Source organism: Lates calcarifer, unplaced genomic scaffold (assembly GCF_001640805.2).
Source record: "Lates calcarifer isolate ASB-BC8 unplaced genomic scaffold, TLL_Latcal_v3 _unitig_5776_quiver_344, whole genome shotgun sequence".
NCBI lineage: Eukaryota > Metazoa > Chordata > Actinopteri > Centropomidae > Lates > Lates calcarifer.
Genome location: NW_026117718.1, coordinates 494787 through 510000, shown reverse-complemented (window position 1 = coordinate 510000; position 15214 = coordinate 494787).

The following is a 15214-nucleotide window of genomic DNA, read 5'->3' as shown; positions in this document are numbered from 1 at the left end:
GGGAGCTGGAGAGGCCCGGGGCCCCTACTGCTTACAGTCCCGGCTGATTCTGGAGCTGATGCTGAAATAAAAAACTGGTAATCGAGTGGCTGCCGTGGCGTGGGCGCACCGTGCGCTCAGCCAAACAAAAAGCAAACCCCAAGAGCCTCATCAGTGAACCCATCCTTCTTTTCACTTTCCCTCCCCCCTGCCCTCTTGTTTTTCTTATCTTCATTGTTTTCTCTTTTCTCTTTTGATTTTCTCTCCTTACTCCTTTCATTCCCTTCCTTGCCGCATCCCTCATTTCTTTTTTCCATTGCCAACTTTACGCTGGTCTACACTTCCCCCTTCTCTACTTACACTCTACCTTCCTGTCTATTCTTTCTTTCATTTTTTGCTCCATCCATCTTTACTCTTCATTTGTCACCATTTATCCCTGCATTTCATTGTTTTATCCCCCTTTCAATTCTTCCCTTCTCTGTATGTTTATCTGCTTCTTGCTCTCCTTATCGCAGCTCCCATTTTCTACTCTTTCACTCCTCCACTACCTGTTTTTACTTATTCCCTTCCACTTCATTTCTTCTTTTCATCCCCACAGTGATTGTTTTCTGTTCTACTTCCTATTTCTTTCTTTTTCTCCTTACCTCTTCTGCTCCCTCATCCCACTCTTTTCTCCTCCACTCTGCCTGTTCTTCTTCCTCCCTTCCCTCTGTCTTTGCTTCCTTTTGCCCCTTCCACCCTCCCCCACCATTGTTAGCTTATTCCCTCTGTTTTTTCCCTTTCTTGTTCCTCTTTCACTCCTCCTTCCATCTCTCTTTCCTCTTTGCTTGACTCTTTTTCCATCTTCTCCCTCTTCTCTTTTTTTGGCAGGGCTTTCACTCCTCTCTCACTCTTTTGCCACAGTGTGCAAACATTTTTGTGTCTGTGGGCGAGACAAGAGACAAACAGGCCACATTATCTGAGGACGTCCCCACAGCCAAACTGTTTCCTCATCTGAGTTTGTGGAGGCGGACGAGAAACATTCCTGAAAATACAAAACATTCAGATGAGGCTTATCAGTGTTGGGGCTTTTCAAACACTTTCAGTATTCTGCAGAAACTTAGAGCTTTTGTGGTGGCTGAGCTGGGTCAATGGGCTGCTTACACAGTCATCATCTTATGATTTTAGACTGAGAAGCCTCACTGTGGTGCATGCTGCTGTCAAAGGCTTACTGTATACATATCATTCTAAGGCTGCATCTGGTGAATGTAAGGCTAATTTTACCTATTCACTACAATTCAATGTATAATAACTCAATGTGATAGATAAATGTTTGATTAAATAAATGTAATGTAGAGCAGTAAAAAGTACAGCATTTAGAGTATGAGATGGAAATACTCACGTACAAGTACCTCAAAACTTCACTTAAGTACTTATGCAATGTATTTTTGAATGTTGAGCTTTATAGTTAATTGAAGAAACAGCATTTGGCAAAATGATCCCCACTCAAGATCCACTTGCTTGCTTAGGTGGGTGTTTTAACCATATTACATGGTCTTCAAGAGCAAGTTAATCTCAGTTGTCTGCAGATAATGACAATTTTCACTATTTTAAGCACTGTTTGTGCTGTTAGGACAACACACATTGATCAACATTTCTGCAAATGTGCCAGTGTTAGCCAATTCTTTGGGACAATGTTTTAAGAAAAATCATGATAAATGGGATGTGGACAGAAGCCCCAGAACAGTGTTAGGTCAGTAGCTGTTCCCAGGATCAAGAATGAAATGTTAAGGTCAACCTTTAAGCCAGCTTGGACAAAAAGTACCAAAAGGCTTTATAAAATGAATAGTTTTAACATCTATAGTTCCATAATAACCAATTGGGACTGATTAGGTCAAATGCACAAATAACTGTACTAATGCACACATGGTCCACCATTTGGATGTCCTGGGTGCACTCACAGGCCTACTACTCCAGGTACCCAGCATGTGGTAAAAACAAACAAACAAAGCAAACAATAGTCAAGTCAATTTTATTTAAACAGTGCCATATCATAGCAGATGTTACCTAAGGGCACTTTTCATAGAGAGCAGGTCTAGACTGAACTCAGAGAGACCCAACGATTAGTAGTATTAATCATAATAATAACTGCAATAATAATAATGAAAAGTATAACAGTAAAAATGAGTTATAAATTTGGATTTAGGTTTAAGTGTGAGTATGATAGGTATGAGGGAGCAAGTCCATTTACACTTTTATTTAAATTCAGGTAATATCTCCTCTTTGACTGTGAACTGCCCCTTCCGTGTGTGCTGAAAAACATCTGGTGTTTCTACCATAGTCTGTAAAAGTATAAAAACTATTTTAAAAAAGTAAGTAATAAATAAGTAAATATTAATAATAAAGTAGTTTAAATGAATGAAGCTCTTGCCTAAGTTTGTTGAACTAAGGATCTGTTCACAAAATGTAGATGATGATGATGATGTAATTTATTGCCTAAATTTATTCCTACACAGCCAGCATAACACACTACATAGCTACATGAACAATAGGCTGATGTGTACCACTGGGTTACATGTGCCAGAAACATGAAACTAATGTTGTTACATTTACCTTTTTATCTCTCTTTAACGGAATAGTGACCACACTCCTACATTCTATGGTAAACACAGGTTACAGCATGGAGGGGCCATGTACTGTTAGCATTGCAAGCTCTTAATTCATGTCAACACATACAGACAAATAACCATTCACAGTCACATCCACACCTACAGGCAATTTAGGGTCACCAATTAACCTAATGCATATTTTTGAAGAAGTTATCTCACTTTTCATATGGAGCAGGCCTAGACTGTACTTGTTGTAGGAGCAGCAGGAGGCTTGTCATCACAGATCAGATTTACCTGCAGAAAATGACAGAAGAGGAGAGAGAGACAAAAGTACACAAAACTACGGGAAAGTGAAGATACTGGGTTAGTAACATGTATTTATGGGATATGAATCCATACTGAGAGAGAGAGAGGGAGAGAGAGAGAGAGTGAGGAGAGAAGCTCAGTGCGTCATGGGAAGTCCCCCAGCAGTCTAGGCCTGTAGCAGCATAACTAAGGGATGGTTCAACCAAGCATGAGCGAGCCCTAACTATAAGCTGTAATATAACACACATACTCAATTTTGCCATTTTTCTCCTTGGCCAGTGTCTGTTTCCATGGCAATGCACATACACAAGTTTGGAGGAGAGAGCTTCTGAAGAAGCGCTGAAGGGAGTTGAAAAAAATCAGCCCTGTATGGAGCCAAAACATTGACATTAAAATTTTGACACTGAAAATAAAATCCAAACTGAAAAATAAAATATTGGCATTGAAATACTTGCATTGAAAAAAAGTTGTATTGGCACTGAAACAATTATTGGCATTGAAAAAAAATGAATGAAAAATCAATTCCAAGACTGCAAATAATTTGGAGGTGAAATATATATAGAAATATATATCACCCATGCTTTCAGCATTCATACTATTGCTCTTCAAATCTTTATTCATATTATTATTCATAATACTATTTTTTAAAAAGCAATAACCACCCACCTGCTGCTGGACTTGAACCAGCAACCTCATGATCAATAGGCAACTGCTCTACCGCGTGCACCACTGAAGACCACAGGGTACTGTCTGGTGTTAAAATGAATTGTAGTGATAGTAAAATTGCAAAATTGTATAAATTGCAAAAAAGTGCAAAGAATTCATAACAATATGTATTATTATTATTATTGTCATCATCATTATTTCTTTTTTCTGGAGGGTTTTTCTATATTTGTCTGGGACAGGGCTTGAACATTAGACCTTGGGTTGGTCTGAAGTCCACAGTGCAATGCCTGATAGTAAAAGAAATTGTAGTGATAGTAAAATAGCAAAATTGCTAAATTGTTAGAAAAATAGCATAAAAGCATAACAGTTGAACAAAGTTGAATAAGCAAAACAGTAAAAAGCTTAAAAAGTGAAAAATTTTCATAGCAAAATGGCCAAAAAAGGTACAGAAAAATAATAATAAAGAAAAGAGGAACAATAGTGTGAATGCTTGAAGCATCACTAATTAAAGCTGCAAGCAGCATTGAACGGGCCCTCGCACCCCACGCCTGTCGGTGGACCTGAGACTGCGGGGTCCCCACAGGTTGTACGACGCAGTTCTGCAACTGCGTGACAGACACAGAATGAATGAGCCAGAAATCCCTTACTGCCCCCATCAGGTGGTGCTATGACTATACCTGAATATTGGCATGTAAATGTGTTCAGGCCATGACACTTAGCAAACATGTGAAGTTTGGGGCAGATTGGACAGTGCATGTGGGAGTTACAATAACTTCCTATTTGACCGCGAAGCATCAAACCTCATCGTGGCGCCACAGCAAGGGCGTCCCATTGAGATTCACAGTTTTCACAATTAAACACGATTATAAACTTAATGCTTGTCTGACCACATTTGAGGTGAATCAGATCAACCTACTTAGATAAAACACATCATTTCCTGTTGCCAATAGGTGGCGCTATGATTATATCTGTATATTGGAATGTAGATGTGTTCAGGACAGGTCTGTTGTCAAAGCTGTGAAATTTGGGGCAGATCAGACAAAGTATGAGTTACATCAACTTCCTAGTTAATGGCAAAACATCGAAATTCGCCACGGCATCGCAGACAACATTAATTGAACAAATTTGGTGCTGATTGAACGAAGTATGGCTGAGTTACAGCAACTTAAACACAACTTCCTGTTTCATGGCGAGTCATGGAAATTTGAGGTGCTGCCACGGCCACACCCTTCGACATCAACAAAATCTTTTAATAAATTTGAATCACAAAGGCTTGAGAGTATCCTAACCAAGTTTGAGGTTGATATGATAAAATCTGTAGGAGGAGTTTGATCAAATACAATGTCCCCAAATGACGAAAAATTTGTGCAATAAAATTAAAATGGCAGACTTCCTGTAGGTTTGAGGCCATGATGTCAAGAGACTTTTTGGTGCATTTCAGCATGTTACATAATGCCTCAGAATTTTGTTCACCTCGGACAAACTAAGCCCAATGGCAAGGGGATTTTGAATATGTCCAGGGGGGCTGCTATGGAGCCATTTTGCCACCCCCATAAGCAAGACCCATGTGGATGTGCTCAGGGCACAACTCTTATCAAACATGTCAAGTTTGGGGCAGATCAGACGATGTATGCATGAGTTACATCAACTTCCTGGTTAATGGCAAAACATTGAAATTCACCACGGTGCCACAGACACACCCTTCAACAAACATCAAAATTTTCACAATAAGGCATCATGAAGTCCTTAAGGTTTTCCTGACCAAGTCTGAAGTGGATCACATCAACCTGCTAATAACAGGATGTCAAAGTCTAAAACATGACATTTCCTGTGGCCAGTAGGTGGCGCAATAACTTTTTGTGAATATTGACATGTGGGTGTGTTCATGCTGGAACCTTTATCAACACTGTGGAATTTGGGGCAGATTGAACAAAGTATGGCTGAGTTACAGCAACTTTAATCACAAAGGCCTTAAGAGTATCCTAACCAAGTTTGAGGTTGATATGATAAAAATTGTAGGAGTTTGATCAAATACAACATCCCCAAATGCCACAAAGTGACCAAAAATGAGTTGAATTTTAAAATTAAAATTCAAATGGACGACTTCCTTCCTTCCTTTTGGTGCATCTTGGAATGTTACCTCATGCCTCTGAATTTCATTCACCTCGGACAAACTAAGCCCAATGGCAAGGGGATTTGAATACGTGCAGGGAGGTGCTATGGAGCCATGATATTGCACCAATGAACGAGACCCCTATCAGATGTTAGTTTTTGCCAGGTCTGATGCGTGTGCAAAGACAGACTGAAAAGGAAAAAATAAATAAAATAAAAAAGATTATCATTAGTGGGCTGAAAGCTGCTGAGACAAAAAGTGGAAGGTGAGATTAGACACCTCTATCCCACATGAAAGAATCAGGTCAAGCATGTTATCACTGCAGTAAGTAGGTTCATGTACAGACTGGGTGAACTCAAAAGTATCAATAAATGCCAGAAAGGTTTGAGTCTGGCACATACTAATAGATTTTAAAAATCTTAACCAATTTTGAAAATGTGACATATGACAACAAATAATGACAGATTTCATGTTTTTGTTCTGATAGTGTGTGGTGTGCAATGAGAAGACAAATGCAGTACACTAACGCTAACAAATTCACCACCAACAACCGGAGTCTGGACTCTCAAAACTCGAAATCTTAGTCAAACGCAACTAAAGCGTAAACATGGGAAGAAGCGATGATGATGGTTTGTGAACTCACGTACAAAAAAGAAAAACCGAAGGCGAGTAAATATTGTCACAAACATTACAGATAGCTGATGTTAAGGGTGTCTGTTAATCCTTATAAAGCCGTAACATTAGCTCTGGCCAAAAACTTAAAGAAAACCAGAGATAGCTTAAATACTAATGAATGTAGCATTAAGGGAAAATCTTGGGATTTATTCCAGAAAGCAGAAAACTCTGAGATAAATTAAATTTGTTAAGGTCCATCTCACCTTATGGTTTACCGTCACCATGTCTCTTGTTTGTTGTGCTTCAGCACAGACTGTATATTAAAATATACATTATAAAAATATACAGTCTATGTGCTTTGGTCTTCAGTCAGCTTGCTTCCTTATTGGCTATTGTTTCATTCCAGGTGACAATCCACAGATTGTGTGCTCAGCTTTCCTCTGTAATCTCCTCACACAACAGAATTTCTGATTGTAAATACTAAACATATTCAGTATTTACTATTGCAAATTGGGGTGGCCCCAGTTGTCTCCTGAGCAGATCAGGGAGGGTAAAATCACTCTTAACACACCTCACACCACAGGAAAATCTGGCAAGATAATCTTTAGAACCATCAAATAATTGGGTCTTTGTTGACTTTGTTAGGGAGGAGGGGCTCAGGCTGAAAATTGGCATGATTATCTTGTTGTGTGTACCCCCTTTACTCAGAGGGTCACAGGTCTTTTTCAGGTTGAAGTTGCCAATAGTTAGAATTTTATCAGTATATGTAACAAGACCTGAGATAAATTCTCCAAATTCATCTAAAAAGTTGTGAGAAAAAAAAAAAAACACCAGGCCACACAACCGGTTACTTGCTCCTTCCTTGCCTTTCCACGTTGGCTAACAGGGATGAACTCTGCACAGTGTGGCTGTGCTAGTGTTAACAGGCTCGTTGTCAAGCCTGTGGGTAACGCTGTCTGGACTGCCCATCATGGTAAATGGTAAATGGACTGTACTTATATAGCACTTTTCTAGTCTTTTTGACCACTCAAAGTGCTTCACACTACAGATCACATTCACCCCATTCACACAGCACATGTATATACAAAGTACATTCACACACCAATGACACACATCAGAGGTAATTTGGGGTTCAGCAGGTATCTTGCCCAAGGATACTTCGGCATGCAGACTGGAGGAGCCAGGAATCGAACCACCAACCTTCTGATTGGTGGGCGACTGCTCTACCTCCTGAACCACAGCCACCTGAGATTTGCTTTGTTACCACATATCACCTCATATCTGAGGTAACAAAGCAGAGACACTGTGTTTGCAAGAGTGAACAGCTAACACAAGCCATTGTAATGCATAGTTTTAGTTGCGTTAGCAGTTAGAATGAGAGGTTAAAGTAATGAATAATGAGGCTGTAAACCATAAATTACCAGTAACAAATTATGTGGTTGCAGCATGAGGATCCTTGACATTTAACATCCTTGGGCCAAGACAGATCTTAACAGTGCAAAGTGATATTTAACAGCAGCAAAAATATACACAAAGTTAGTGGAAAGAGACAAACAGACTGAGAAATTTTCAGCCCCAGTCAGGTCAAAAAACTATTTCAACTTGAGGAGGAAATGTTTGACTCCACTCTGACAGGAGCAGAAAGATGAGAGGAGGCAAACAAAACATCTGGAGTTCCTGGTATGCTCTGAGATCTGTCTGAACTGTCGCGCACACACTCGCATACACACATACATAACTAGATTCCACACAGTTGGTGTGTGTTGTTACAGCAAACATCTGTATTGCCAGTCAGAAGACAGGTCTATTAGCTGTGCTCAAAAAACACAAAAAATCATGCAGACAGAGCATCATGAGAGAGATCATGGCCAGATTAACCTGAATCAGTGGTAGGCTGTGCATTTCACAGCTAAGCCTTCACAATAAAATGTAGGTAAAATGTATTTTACTCTCTGAAACTGCTGATTATTTGTAGACAAATAAAAAACTGCTTCTGTCGAGTGGACACTCTCAGTCCTAAAGAGAATTAAAACTTGTGTGAGAAATATGACTGGGCAGACTCGACTTTCAGGATTAGCCTCCATAGTAAGAGAAAAGGATTTATTGTTGGAACTGAGACGCACAGATAACCTCTACAACGGAGCCAGTGAACTATTCCTCCTACTTCAGCCATTGTGGGTTGAAAAAACAGCTATTAAATCTATACTAACATGTTTTAGCTTGTGCTAGTAGCTATAGATGCAGTTTGCTAGCTCTGACCAGTATGCTCTCTGACCATCAAATCAAATGACATGAAACTGCCGATGTTGTTGGAGGCTTGCTAGAAGGCCAATGGTCTCGGCAACTCGAAATCTGATTGGTTAAAGGATCCGCGAGGCAACAGTTTCATTGTCATTCATTTTAAATTACCGGAGCCTGCACTGTTGATTCTGAAGGCCTCAAGGCAGATCTCTTTTAACACAGGGCTGAAATCTGGATATGGAAATTGGATAAAAGCTCTAACATTAATAGGCTATACTGGAAGCAGCACAACCAAGAGAAAAGCTATGAGATGAAGAGGATAGACTATTGGCAACAATACATATGGGATTAATGAAAAAAAAAAAACAAAAACAAACAGAAGGCGTTGCTGTCCCTGACAGCCCAGCACTTAACAGTAGGTGATAAAGCATGTACCACCTTAAGATCCTTATCAAAATTTGTTTTGTTTTAGTGGTGCATATTCCCAGACATTTTTAAAATTAAATTAGCACAAACCAGAGAACAGTGTGCATATGGAAATATAACCCTGGTTGGTAATCCAGCCTTGAAGACAAATGTTCATGCACAGCCATGATATCCAGGTTAAGTAACTATGGTAAATCTCTTCGTCAGTGACAAACCTCAAAGTGTGTGTGAATTAGAATGATGACAGAGAGTTAAGTCCCTGTCAACGCTCATCTCCAGAATCTGCTAGAGGCACCACATGATCTATGGTTACTGACAGGGGCCACAATAAATATGGCCTGTAAAATGGTGGACAGCCTCATTAGTCGCAGCTTTCATTATAGCATGACAGTGTGTGTGTGTGTGTGTGTGTGTGTGTGTATCAATATGTGCATGTGTGTGTCTCATTATTATTTGTGTTCAGGCACTAGGAGAATGTTTTACGGGTTTTTCCATTGACACTGGGCTATCAATGAGGCTTTAGCTGTCTCCATCAACCAATCTGTCACATTAATGTGTGTGTGTGTTTAATGTCTCTGTCAAACACTGTCATTTATTCAGTCAGTGATTGTACTTAAAGGAGATGGTACATCTCCCCCCTCACTGCCTATAGGTGTGTATGTGTGTGGGGCATGCTGTCCAGGCCTCTACTTGAAGGGTGTATTTCATGTTTAGCATTTAATTTATGGTTAGTGGCCAGCTGAAAAAAAGTGGTACCGGAAAATTCATTAGCACATCCTGGCAAAATATGTGGTGTTAGAAGCTCAGAGACATTCTGACCACCTGTGGAACTGGTTAGTGAACTACTGCCAACCACTAACATGTCTGCTAATTTGAAACATGATAATATGAGTCAGTAAAATAGCCAACTGAGCTAGCTTCAATTCTAACTTCCAGTTCAACAACGTTTCCCAAAAATTATATTCATATACTGTGAAGTTAAAACAGTGAACATATTTTATCAGGCACATAATGCTGCCTGGATTATAAAACTTCAAGCTTCCACAGCTACACCATAGACAGGGGATAAGAATTCACAACTTCAGGTTGTTGATGTTTTGAACTTTGAAGTTTTTTTTTACTGTGAATTACTGTGAACAGAGAAACACATGTTAACAGTCGTTTTAGGATTAGTGTTCATTTGCCTCCTGTACAGCACGACGTTTTCATGTCAGAGTACCCAGTACACCAACCATACAGTACAGTATAACACAGTACAGTACAGTACAGTACAGTACAGGACAAGGCAGGACTGAACAGTACAGTACAGGACAATACAGTACAGGACAGTACAGTACAGTACAGTACAGTACAGTACAGGACAGTACAGTACGGGACAGGGCAGGCAGGGCAGGGCAGGGCAGGACAGGACTGAACAGGACAGAAAAATACAAGACAGGACTGAACAGTACAGTGCAGGAGAGGACAGAGCAGTACAGGACTGAACAGCACAGTACAGTACAGTACAGGACAGGACAGGACAGGACTGATCAGTACAGTGCAGGACAGGACAGGACAGGACTGATCAGTACAGGGCAGGGCAAGGCTGAACAGGACAGGACTGAACAGTACATTACAGGACAGTACAGTACAGGACAGTACAGGACAGTACAGTACAGGACAGTACAGTACAGGACAGTACAGGACAGTACAGGACAGTACAGGACAGGACAGGACAGGACAGGACAGTACAGGACAGTACAGTACAGGACAGGACAGTACAGGACAGGACAGGACAGGACAGTACAGGACAGGTACAGTACAGTACAGTACAGGACAGTACAGGACAGGACAGGACAGTACAGTACAGTACAGTACAGTACAGGACAGGACAGGACAGGACAGGACAGGACAGGACAGTACAGTACAGGACAGGACAGTACAGGGCAGTACAGGACAGGACAGGACAGGACAGTACAGTACAGGACAGTACAGGACAGGACAGGACAGGACAGGACAGGACAGGACAGGACAAGAGAGGACTGAACAGTACAGTACAGGACAGGACAATACAGGACAAAACAGTATAGTATAGGACAGGATAGAACAGGAGACAGGACAGGACAGGACAGAACAGGACAGGACAGAACAGTACAGTACAGTACAGTACAGAACAGAACAGAACAGAACAGAACAGAACAGTACAGTACAGTACAGTACAGAACAGAACAGAACAGAACAGAACAGAACAGTACAGTACAGTACAGTACAGAACAGAACAGAACAGAACAGAACAGAACAGAACAGTACAGTACAGTACAGGACAGGTCAGGACAGAACAGTACAGGACAGGGCTGAACAGTACAGTACACAGGGGTGGCTGTGGCTCACAAGGTCACCAATCGGAAAGTCAGTGGTTTGACCCCCGGCTCCTCCAGTCCACATGCCTAAGTATCCTTTGGCAAGATACTGAACCCTGCTTTGCCCCCAATGTGTAATTGGTGTGTAAATGTATTAGAATGCACTTTGTACACTTTTATGTTTAAAAACAAGAGCTGTATGAATGTGTGTCAATGGGTGATAAGACAAGAAAAGCACTATATAAGTGCAGTCCATTTACATGACAGAACAGTACAGGACAGAACAGGACAGGACAGGACCAAGTGAACCCAGCAGTGCTGTATTTCCACAGTGGAACAGTGCTGTGCAGTGTGATGTCAGATCAGACCAAAGCAGCACTTCAGGGTCATGTGGAGCAGAGGTGGATGGTGACGGGGATGATGACTGTACACTTACAGCTATGACACTGTACTCTGGAACTTTACAGGGGTGGCTACATATTTGTATTAACAGGGTGGGAGGCTCAATTCTGCATATACACATAGAGCCATTTGCACTGACAAAGAGGGCATTACAATTGCCTGAAAACACATGCTGAGCTCATCATATTAGATCATATATATGAGTGTGTGTGTGTGTTTTGTGGTAAACCTCTGCTACATTTCATGAAATATTTTATCATTCATTAATTAATGTTTATCATAAATAAAGAAAAGTTAAATTAAGCATTGGGTTTCTGGCTTGGGACTTGCATGTCATTCAGTATGTCCAGAAAAATAACCTTAAAGGTAAAGGTCAGATATCTCTCATAATACAGTACTCACATGTATATTTCAGAGAGTTATTGGTCAGTATAATCATTGCTCCTGTCTATACTGACTGTGAAATTATTCATTCTTTGTGTGACTCCAATGGAAGAAAATTTAAAAGTGCATTCTAAAATAAGCAGGAGCCAATATAGCCTTAGCAGTCTGTTTTAGCCAAATTAATTGGGTATTTAAAGTTGTTTTAGCAATAACTTGGAAGACTAGTCCAACCAAAAACTCTTTCAAACTGTATATGTATTTACTGTATGTAGTTAGTGTATTAAAATAGACTCAAGAAGGACAGGACAGTTGCTCCTAAAAGAAAAAGGACTAATTTTCTAACTTTGTCCAGAGCCAGGCTAGAGCTAGGCCAGCTGTTGGCTAGGCTAAACACTTTCTAACTGCGGCTCAATACTTGATACATAGATACAAGGTGGGTATTGATCTTCTTATGTTGCTCTCAAGGTGCATTCAGACAGAAAGCAAAGAGCCTTGTGTTTGTGCATAATTCACCTGAATTTGACCTCTGAACTTTGTTTTTAATTTGTCCCAAACAACCAATATACAGACATTAGCTGTAAGCTATCTATCAACAGATGCACCAACCATATCTGTGGGAGTGAGTCTTTGTGACATTCAGCTCAGTCTCTGTCTGACTGATCTCAGAACTCACCAGAAAATCTTTTGACTTTGTGTCAACCTGTGCCATCATGGGCAAATGTGTGGCTCTTTGCATCTTTCCTGTGATGTTGTATGCAGTGACACCATACGTTTGCTTTCACATTCTGTCTGAACACAATCAGAGAGAAAGTGAAAACCATATTTCCCCAAATGTTGAAGTATTCCTTTAAAGTAGAATTACATGAGAAATTGTTCTTATATGGTTTCTAGTTTCCATATTAAATCTCTTGAATGACATTATGAACTCAATACTACTATGCAGAACAGCAGCCATTACAGTATGACAGTGTGTCACAGTTTCACCCCCCCCCCCCCCCCCCACTGTTCAGGCCATCTTAGACAAGGCATGCCTCTGTATAACAGAGCTTTCCTACTCTGCAGCTTTCCTCTTTTATCCATTTCTCTGATTGCTCTCTTTTCTATTCTTCTCCTCTATCTTGGACCAGTATCAGAGTGCTTCTACTCTCTTTCATGTTTCACACAGCAGGCGATGAAAGCTGTCAGTCTGTGATGCAACAAAGCTAACAGTCATGGTGGCAGCAGAGCTGCTTTAAAGAAAGAATTATGGATTTAAGAGTGGTGACTTTCAGAATTAAGGGTAATGATCTTCCACCTCATGAAAAATAGGATTAGTGTGTTCCGGTGGGCACTGGTATGATGGTTAGAAAGACTGTCCTCTTGAAGTACAGCAGGAGAACACTGAAGGACCTACTGCTCACTGGATCAAAGCTCAAGTTCAGTGTGTATGCTTTGACTTTGAATTTGTTGGTACAGATCTGTCCAGACTAGTCTGAACAAAAGTATCACCAGAGATAAGAAAGAGACAGTTGACAAGGACTACAGAACTCTTCACATATTGCCTATATTTCCCTAAATATGTTGGATATGGAATGGATATTTCTTTAAGGAACATTTGTGGAAATACACTTATTTTCTTCTTTTTGAGAGTGGTGCCAGGTTCAGACTACTTAATATCAGCCCGACAATACCTCAGCCCAACATGTGAGGCTTCAACACTGAAAATGGGTGTCAGACATTACAACCGATCATTTCATCTTGTTCAGCATATCATAGTGGATGACATTGGTGCTGCATCTGAGATGCCTTATGATGTCATGTCAGAATTTTTTAACCCTCTCTGGCCTTGTATGATGTCATGATGTGTTAGGTGACATTGACCAATAGAAGAACAGATTACTACTAAAGGGGTATGGTGGTGATGTTGCAATTTGTGCTGCTAGGTGGAACTGTGAAACAGAAGAAATGTTTGTGGAGCTTTGGCAACAACACCCCAGCTGTTTTTCATCAAGAAGTAGTCCCAACATGTAACTCCCCCTAAAACAAAAAAGTGTGTTTCTTACATTTCTTGTGGCGTTGGTTGGTGTATTTTTGAATTACGGACAGAATTAGCTTAGCTGTTTCAGCCTGCATCAAGTCTTACAAAGCAGTATTTCATTTCCACTGTTGCAGCACCAATCTGAAATTCTCCACAAGAATGTAAATGCTTCATTTTATCTCATTTCACTTTCACAAATGGATTTAATTCAAACATAATATGCAACAGTTTTGACTCAATAAGAGTTGAAGGATGCAAAATCACAGAAATGTTCAAATCAAAATCTGCATGGGAGTCCTTGACAGATCATCTCTAAAAATAAGTACTTTTACTTAAAAACCCCTCTGAAAGAATGAATGTGCTATTGTAAATGTATGTCAAGAGAAGATTTTATTGTTGACTTGGGATTAATGTTGGCTTTTGCTGTATAATAGGTTGTTTGAGGAATACATTCTCTGGTTAAACATTGTTTTGTTACTGCTTCATAAGAGTCAGTATTGACACTACTTGATGCATGAAAGTTGGGTAGGAGTGATGTGGGTGATGCAGGTATTGTCCCCAAAAATACAAAGAGGATGGCTCAGGCGTTGGTCCAACAGCTTAAAGCAATGTTGACACAATAATCTGAACATCCAAAATAAACACTCAGACTTGGCAATATTTATGTCTGGTTACATGTCTTATTTTTAACAAATATAAAAATGTGATACATATGTTAATATGTAAGAATATTGAAATATATATGTGTCTGAGGAGGTGGAGCAGGCCCCCCACTAATTGGAAGGTCAGTTGTTTGCTCCTGAACCTCAAATTGCCCCCATGTAGCATCGGTGTGTCAATGTACAGTATATATGTGAGAGTGAGTGTGTTACAGGGCTGAGTATATGTGGGACACGCGCTGTATGAATGTGTGAAAATGTCCTGTAGCTTTGAATGGTTGACATGACTAGAAAAGCTCTGTGTAAGTGTAAGCTTGTTCTGTTCTGTCAGCCCAGTATCCCAACAAGATAATGTCATAATGCCCATGTTTACAGTCAGAGCAGGAAGTGGGGTATCCTCTATGCCAGGGGTTCTCAAACTTTTTGGGGCCAGGGACCCCTTACAGGGGAGAAAACTTTCCAAGGACCCTCTCATAATC